The following is a 9,686-nucleotide window of genomic DNA, read 5'->3' as shown; positions in this document are numbered from 1 at the left end:
TGCAAGGTAGCCCAAAAACAAGACAAAAAAATGGAGAAGTGAACCTGGAGGTTCCTGTAGAAGGATGATCCCTAAAGCAATAAGGTCAAATTCATGAAATTCCCACAACTGAGGCTAATGAAAGCTATATGGCAAGAGGTAACAGCTTTGGGAGGGATACAAAGGTGTGTAACTGCTTGGTTCTCTTGTAACTCCGTGGCTCTCAGACATTTTCACCTTTTTGATACATATACCTCTCCACACAAGAGTTGCCAAAACCCTTCATTTCCACGGTTCTTATCACCTTTCCCCCCGAAACCAAACTTTGGAAGGCTCTGTCATCACCGCCTTTTAAGAAAGCAGTGGTTCCTGCTCTAAACTTCATTTATTTGATGGGCAACAATTCAACGGTGGTTTCCTATGAAAGGATATTGACTTATAAGCAGAGCTTCGATAAACCGATGCAAGCGTCTCCTTTTGGAAATTATCACAGAATCCGTCTTGTAAAAGATATTAAATGTTACTTAAAGCAGAAAAAAAAAGCAGTGGTTCAAGTATTCGTCTTAGCAATGGAGCAGATGTTGAAAGTAGACCAGGGGAAGGGGGACATTAAGATGGAAAAGACCAGATCACGATCAGGTGGCGCACAAGATGCCACCCCCATCAAACAACCCTATAGCTTCAGTCATTTGTATTGTTTTATTAATGCCTCTTGTTTGAACAGTGCTATCCCTTCCCAATAACACTCCTCCAGAGAATCCACTATTGCAACAAAGAAATTTTGCAGAATAATTTAGTCAAACCTACACGTTCCTGTCTGAGAGCAAGTGCCTTATTTAGCTTCCATAGAATTCAGGTATATGTTAGTGTTTCCTTTTACATTATTGTGGTCATTGTGTATGTTGTTCTTTTTATTCTATTTACTTCACTCTGCATAAATTCATACAAGGCTTCCCAAGCATTTCTTCTTTATAATCATTATTTCTTAACAAAATAATGATCAGTTATGGTCACATATCGTAGTTTGTTCAACCATTCACCATTTGATGGTCATGTACTTTGCCTAGTTTTTTGCTACCATAAAGTATGTGTCTATGAATACTTTGTTATATGGAGGACCTTTATTGCCATCACTGAGGTTTCTTGAGGTATTTTCCCAATAGTCGGATCACTGGGTCAAAGAATATTAATGGTTTTATTTCCCAACAGCTCCACTAATAATTATAATAATTTTATTAATGTTCTCATGTTCTAGTTCCAGTCTTCTTGGTGCCCTCAGAACCCTGCTCCCCAGAGTCAGAAATAGGCATAATTTGAAAAATTCCACACTGACCACCCCTTCCCTCTAAGAAGAGAGGGTTTCAGGAAGGAAGTAGTCAACAGTCTCAGATGTTTCAGAGAGACTGAAGAATTTAAGACCTAAGAAAAGGCCTTGAACTTAGCCACCAATAGGGCAGATGTCAGAAAGGAGATAATACCTAGCCTGACAGAGCATTTACATTTACTGCAAGTAAGGCCTTTCTGAAACATATCTTGCAATGTTCTGAGTGGAAAACACTTAATAAATGTGAAAATGATGACTTATTCAACAACACTGAAATTGACAAATCCAGGAGCATGGCAGCTGGAGCCCATAAGCCAAAGCCTGAGCAGTTCCACATGTCACTCTTTCTTAGTTTCGGTGAGAATGAAAAGGAGTAAATAAAATCTCCCTTAGGATACCTTCTAGGAAGAACAGAAGGCAAGGGCCTTCCTTCTCTTGGCTGAGAAAGTGGAGAAGGTGAAATACAGTTCCATTAAATTGCACTAGAGGGCAACTGTGTCCACCCAGTAAGATTCCCTTCTCTGGCCAGAATTCCATCACTGTGAGTCTCTCTGCTACTGGCTTAGAGCAGGGCTTCTTAATCTTTTCTGTGTGTATGTGTCATTTTGGGGTTGTTGGCAGCCTAATGAAGCCTATGGATCTCTTTTCAGAATGTTTTAAATGTGTAAAGTAAAATACATAGGATTGCAAAGGAAATCAATTATGTAGTAATGCAATTATCAAAATATTAAATAAGTTAAAAACCTCTAGGAGAAAGAGATCTGCACCAGGGAAAGTCACCCAGTTCTCCAACCAGATCAATGGATAAGAGGAGCAGAGAAACTGGGATATTAAATCTGAGGCAAAGAGATCTGACATTACCTTCAAGAAGCAGTGCCCCTAAGGGGCAGCTAGGTGGCACAGTGGATAGAGCACCTGCCCTGGAGTCAGGAGGACCTGAGTTCAAATTTGACCTCAGACACATAATACTTCCTAATTGTGTGACTCTGGGCAAATCACTTAACCCCAATTGCCTCAAAAAAAAAAATAATAAATTAAAAATTTTTAAAAGCAGTTCCCCTAGATTTTCCCCCACTATGCCACTAAATAATGCTGTGGAAAACCAAACAGTATCCCCAGGAACCTGAGCAGAGTAGGCAGCCTAAGAGATACTACCTGATGAAAGGCAGGACTTGAATTCAGATCTTCCTGACTCATGAGTCCAGTGCGCTATCCATTTTACCACCTAGCTGCTTCTCAAGCTGATATTCTATCTTATTAAATTATCATTTCAGCCTTCAAAAGGTGAAGGAAACATAAAGGTGAAATGCTATTCTGAACCTGATTGGTACAAAAAAGAAAAAATTGGTCACTGAAGTGGAAATGAGGAGCACCTTGAGAAGCCACAATCACTTTGTGATAGAGAAGTAAAAGAAATCTTGGTATAATCTGTCATGACATACACCATATATTTTGAAAAACCAGAAAAAAAGATCAGCTCCAATGCACAAAATCCTATAAGGGAAGACAACCCCGCAGTAATGGTAAATTCTCAAGAACAAAATTCTGAAGGAGCAAAGATAAGCTATTCTAATGAGGACGAAAGTTGTCTAAAGAGATCAGTGTAGATGCAGAAACTCATCAACCAGTTTAAATTTTTAAAAGGTCCAGAGGTGGACATAAGACAGACAAAAGAGGATGAATTGTTGTTATATCCAACTCTTTGTGACCCCATTTCGGTTTTCTTGGCAAAGATACTGGAGAGGTTTGCCAGTTCCTTCTCCAGTTCATTTTACAGATGAGGAAACTGGGGCCAACAGGGTTAACTGACTTGCCAAGAGTCACAAAACTTGGATTTGAACTCAGAAAGAGGAGTCTTGCGGGGCAGCTAGGTGGCACAGTGGATAGAGCACCAGCCCTGAAGTCGGGAGGACCTGAGTTCAAATCCGGCCTCAGACCAACCACTTGACACTAGCTGTGTGACCCTGGGCAAGTCACTTAACCCCAATTGCCTAAAAGCAAAAAAAAAAAAAAGGAAAGAAAGAGGAGTCTGCCTGACTCCAGGCCTAGCCCCAGCAACTCTATCTACTACACCACCTACCTACCCCAAAAGTGCAGGACAACCTGCAGGAACAGTGTCAGGAGTGCTAAGAAGCTCAGGATGTGCTGAAGCTAAGAGAGAGAGCACAGGATAACGAAACAGGGGAGGTGATTGGGCCATGATGAGGAAAAAGAGGATTAAAAAAAAAATAGAACAGTTCCCCAAGAGGCTTGGGGCAATGTTAACAAAAAGGAGAAGTCAGACAACTCCTGTTTTGTTTCTGTTTTCCCCCTTAGTGATGGTGGCAAAGTAACAGAAAAAGGAACAGAGTAGGCTAAGAATCATAGTTTATAACCTGCCAACAAATTTTAATCTGGCTGTTGGTATTATAATGTGAGATCCTTGTCCACTGATCAATGAGTGGATATTGCTGGAGGAGCCAAATCGTATCATTTTTTTTTTAGGCAATTGGGGTTAAGTGACTTGCCCAGGGTCACACAGCTAGTAAGTGTCAAGTGTTTGATCTGAATCCAGATTTGAACTCAGGTCCTCCCAACTTCAGGGTTGGTGCTCTATCCACTGCGCCACCTAGCTGCCCCTGTATCATTTTTTTAAAGAAGGAGAAGGAGAAGGAAGTTATAGCTGATCCTTCACAGGTACTCTTTCAATAGGCAAAGAAAGGAGTTGGCAGAGTGCATTTCATCATGCACCCAAAAGATACAAGAGATGTTATTTCATAAGACATTTGGTCATCACTTATTGCACTACTAATATTAAGTATTTGCACAAAGATCACCATGAAAATAATTGCAGCTTATACACCAGCATTAGTTGCTGAGGACAAAGAAATAGAGAAATTCTAGGAAGAACTTATTAAGATTCCCATATCAAATCTACATACATTCTGATACCTACATGGTGACTTCCATGAAAATTTGGGGAAAGGAAAGGATGGGAAAATATGGGGAGAAAAATTAGGGGGAAGAAATGAGAGAGGCCAAAGATTTGTAGATTATACAGGTGTATCACAACTCCCCATTACACATTCTTCAAAAAAATCATTAGTAGGCACTGTACATGGTGAGAAACAAACTAGCCGTGTTTTAACAGATAGAAAAGGTACTACTGATGTGGGGGTCATTCATGAGTTGGTTGTCTGTGTGGTCAGAAAGGCAAGCTGTCAAATCTAAGATTGGAATTTATTAATACACAAAAAAAAATAGTAATGGGAAAATAAATGGCCTACAATTATGATCTAACCCTGAATTATTTAAACAATCTATTGAAATTTTAAAATATGAAAGACTATAGAAATTACATCAATACCCATTATAAAAGTTTCATCCAGAAGTTAAAATGTTGTAATTTGCTACAACAAAAAGATGAAAAGAGCCCAGAAAGCACCTTAGTCAGCAAACATTTCACTTACTTTCCAAGCAAAGAGAGATGGCTATTGACGGCAACATCAGGTTAAAATGTAAAGTAGTCTGTAAATTATTATGCCTAGGTAGCTCAGCTAAGATTGCAGAGTGAGAAGAAGCAATACACTCCAGTTCCCCCCGAGAACTACTCCAATAAAGATCTAGGCAGACCACTACACTGAGTAATGATTGGGAAATCTAAGGAGAAATCACAGGGCAGCTGGGTGGTGCAGTGGATAGAGCACCGGCCCTGAAGTCAGGAGGACCTGAATTCAAATTTGCCTTCAGACCAAACACTTGACATGTACTAGCTGTGTGACCCTGGGCAAGTCACTTAACCCCAATTGCCTGGAAAAAAATGTTTTAATTAAAAAAGAGAGAAATCACAATGATGCATCTTTGTAGCCCAAGATGAGAAACTTTACCTAAAGGCAAGTGACTAGGGAAGGAACTGTGGAAGGTGAGAAGGCCTATAAAGTAGACTCAGCCCTGGGACCCAAGCCAGCAGTGGGATCTCCTCAAGGGGCTAGGATTGAAAAATCAATCCCTGAGGTTCCAAACAGGCAACACTGCCAGGTAACTCACAGTGGACCAAGGACTCAACACAGGTCAAGAACAAAGAAGCTAGGCCAGCAGCTCTCTCAGAACAAATTGTGGGCTCAACCCCAATTGAATACAGAGTAGCTTGGGATTGCCCAAAGTAAAGTATGGATTCAGCCTTGGACCTGCACCACCAATCTGGGTTTTCCAGATGAGGAATAAGGTAATGAGGACTCAGCCCACAAAGAACCATCAAAGACTAGGCCATCAGCACAGTCCCTCTAAACCTGTCGAGTCTGAGAATGGGGTGAACTATTATCTACTATAGCTACTCAGGGTTAAGTCTGCAGCTGTGTTGTCTAGACACAAAGTGGGGTCTGGAAAAACCAAGAGGGTAACAATCTAACTACACAGTGCCCACTGAAAGTCTGAGCACCCTGCCTCAAGCTACTCCTATGATCTTTTAAGAACACAGTACTCAATATTCAAAAAACATAGTGTCAGGACCTCAAATAAGACAGGTCAGGATCATTCAAAGGCATGACAATACTGTCAGAAGGGCACAGAGCCTGGTCCTAACACAAAATCCCAATCTGAGAAGTAAGTCTGGAAGAGTGAGTAAACAAAAAAGATAGAGAGCTATCAGGATTCCAAAGATGCCCAAGACACAAACTCAGAAGAGAATAAAAAACTGAGGGGGGGGAAACCTAAAGAAAAAACATCAAAGAAAAACGCCCTTTGGCCACAAGATCAGTTAAAATTCCTAGAAGAAATGAAGCAAGAGTTGAAAAAAAAAGTTTAAAAAGATATTTTAAGTGAAATGAAGGAGATAAAAGAATTGGAAAAAATGAGGCCTTTGGAGGAAAGATATGGAAAGAGAATTAACAGCTTAACACAGGAGGTACAAAACCTTATCCAAGTAATAGACTCCTGGAAAATTAAAATATACCAAATGAAAGTTGATTACTCCATGAGACAACAAAAAATGCATTAAAAGTCAAAAGATCTTTTAAAATGAAAGAAAATCTAAACTATCTCATATCAAAAGCAACTTTCCCAGAAAACATCAAAAATTTAAAAATCTTTGAGCTACTTGGAAGCCATATTTTTTTTTAAAAGAGCCTGGATATCACATTTCAAGAAAGTATGGGAGGAAAAAAACACATATTAGAACAGAGGGCAAAGTAAAAATAAAAAGAATCTTATTCAAAATCCTATCAAACAGATTACAGCAATTTATCCAAGAAATCATTCATTATAATCAAGTGGGATTTATACCAGGGATGCAAGGATAGTTCAACATTAGGAAGCAATCAACACAATTAATCGTATTAAAAACCAAAACATCCAAAACCACATGATTATCTAAATAGGTGTAGAAAAAACCTTTGATGCAGAGGGGCAGAGCCAAGCTGGCAGAGTAAAAACAGTGACTTGCTTGAGCTCTCCCCCAAATACTTGTAAAAAATGTCTCTAAACAAGTTCTAGAGCAGCAGAACCCACAAAAAGACAGAGTGAAACAAATTTCCAGCCCAAGACAACCTGGATGGTTGATTGGAAAGATCTATCATGCCAGGCTGGGAGAGAAACACAGTTCAACGTGGGTACACACACAGGCAAAGACCAGGCCAGTGAACCTGGAGCAGGTCTCAGAGGACTGAATCACAGGCAGCTGTGGTGGTTTCCAGACTTCTCAACCCACAAACACTAAAGACAACTTAGAAGGTCAGTAGAAAAAAGTCTGTGACAGTGGTGAGAGAGAAGCTGGGTTCCAGACCCTGCGCAGCCCTGGGGCAATGGCTGCTTCCAGAGTTTCCAGCCCACAGACTGAGGGGAAATCGAGTGGCTGATCAGAGGGGGATTGCAGGGATCTCTTTGCTGGTGCTGAGGCAGGATTCTCTTGCTTTGCCTGTGCTTGGATCTGGATCACAGTTCTGGGTGGCAATCCTGGGCCAAGGAGGAGCACTGACGTGGTGGAGCTTGTCGTGGCAGTACAGAGTAAATCCTCCTCACAGCTCCAAGGAAGAAAAGAGTGCTTGTGGTCACTCATAGACCAGAGCACAGGCCAGGAAAGGAGAAAACAACTTGCCCTTGATCATACCACCTTGGAAGAACTGAAAATTTACGGGTCACTAGAAGTATCTCTGTGAACAGCTGCACAAAACCCCTGAAGCTTGGGACAATATATTCTCCACACTGGAAGCAGACCCCTGCCTTGACAAAGAGTTTAAAACTCAAGAAATTGGCTGAGATCATGAACAAACTTCACAAAAAAAAAGTCAGACCATAGAATCTTTCTTTGGTGACAAAGAAGATCAAAACATACAACCAGAAGAAGACAATAAAGTCAAAGCTCCTACATCCAAAGCCTCCAATAAAAATATGAATCAGTCCCAGGCCATGGAAGAGTTTAAAAAGGATTTTGAGAAGCAAATAAGAGAAGTAGAAGAAAAACTGAGAAGAGAAAAAGCCTTTGACAAAGTACAACACTTTTTTATGCTAAAAATTCTGTATAAAGTATAGGAATAGAGGGACTTTTTTAAATTAATTAATTAATTTTTAGTTTTCAACATTCACTTCCATAAGCTTTTGAGTTTTAAATTTTCTCCTCCTTCCTCCCTGCTTCTCTCCCCAAGACAGCGTGCAATCTGATATACATTCCTATTAAACATATTTTCACATTAATCATGTTGTAAAGAAGAATTAGAACCAATAGGAGAAACCACAAGAAAGAAGAAATAAAACAGGAGGAAAAAAAGATCAAATAGTATGCTTCGATCTGCATTCAGATTCCATAGTTCTTCCTCTGGATGTGTTTAGCATTTTCCTTCATGAGATTTTTGGAGATATCTTAGATCATTGCATTGCTGAGAAGAGCTAAGTCTATCAAAGTTAGTCATCGCACAATGTGGCTGTTACTTCATTCAGCATCAGTCCATACAAGTCTTTCCAGGTTTTTCTGAAGTCCACTTTCTCATCATTTCTTATAGCACAATAGTATTCATTACATTCATATACCACATGATATACCGCAACTTGTTCAGCTATTCCCCAATTGATGGGCATCCCCTCAACTTCCAATTCTTTGATATCACAGAAAGAGCTGCTATAAATATTTTTTTGTACTTGTGGTTCCTTTTCCCATTTTTATGATCTTTTTAGGATACAGCCCTAGAAGTTTCATTGCTGGGTTAAAGGGTATGCACATTTTTACAGCCCTTTGGGTATACTTCCAAATTGCTCTCCAAAATGGTTGGATCAGTTCACAACTCCACCAAACAATGCATTCATGTTCTAATTTTCCCACATCTTCTCCAACATTTATCATTTTCCTGTTTTGTCATGTTAGCCAATCTGATAGGTGTGATATGGTACCTCAGGGTCATTTTGATTAGCATTTATCTTATAAATAGTGATTTAGAGCATTTTTTTTCATATGACTAGAGATAGCTTTAATTTCTTTATCTGAAAACTGCCTGTTCATATCCTTTGATCATTTATCAATTGGAGAATGACTTGTATTCTTATGAATTTCACTTAGTTCTCTATATGTTTTAGAAATGAGGCCCTTATCAGAGACAATGGTTGTAAAAATTCTTTCCCAGTTTTCTGCTTCCCTCCTAATCTTGGTTGCATTGGCTTTGTTTGTGAAAAAAACTTTTCAATTTAATGTAATCAAAATTACCATTTTGCATTTTATAATGTTCTTTATTTTTTTTATTTTATAAAATTGGAAAAAATTACCAAAAATGGCAACAATAAACGTTGGAGGAGGTGGGTGAGGCTAGCATGCTAATACATTATTAGTAGGGCTATGAAATGATACAACCATTTTGAAAGCATTTTGGAATTAGGCAAATAAAGTGACTAAAATGTCCATATGCTTTGAGCCAGACACTCCATTACCAAGCTTATATCCCCAAGGAAGCTGTTGATAAGAAAAAACTATGTGTGTGATGAATACAGAGAAGCAAAGAAAGATCTATATGAATTAGTGCAGAGGGAAGTAAGCAGGGCCAAGAAAACAATATGCACAGTAACAACAACAATGTAAAGGAAAGAACAACACACCAAAAAATTAAAAGTAAATATAACAAAATTATGAAGAGCAAATAGGACCCAAATGAAGAGATGTAAGAAGACACCCCAAACCTACCCCTTCATAAAGGTGGGAGATCCATAAGTGTTACACATTGCACATATTTTCAGACTTTCTAAATGTATCAATCAGTTGTGCCAATTTTTTTTCCTTTTAAAAAAATACTATTTGTCATATGGGATGGTTCTCTGGAAAGGGGAGAGGGAGGAGTACGTGGAATTCTTCTATGGAATGCAATTGTAATACAAGAAACAGAAAATATCAATAAAATTATTTTTAAAAATAGAGTTCATCAGACACCTC

The sequence above is a fragment of the Phascolarctos cinereus genome, unplaced genomic scaffold (assembly GCF_003287225.1).
Source record: "Phascolarctos cinereus isolate Bilbo 61053 unplaced genomic scaffold, phaCin_HiC Scaffold_1;HRSCAF=81, whole genome shotgun sequence".
In the NCBI taxonomy this organism is placed as follows: Eukaryota; Metazoa; Chordata; class Mammalia; order Diprotodontia; family Phascolarctidae; genus Phascolarctos; species Phascolarctos cinereus.
Note: the sequence above shows the minus strand (reverse complement) of the source record.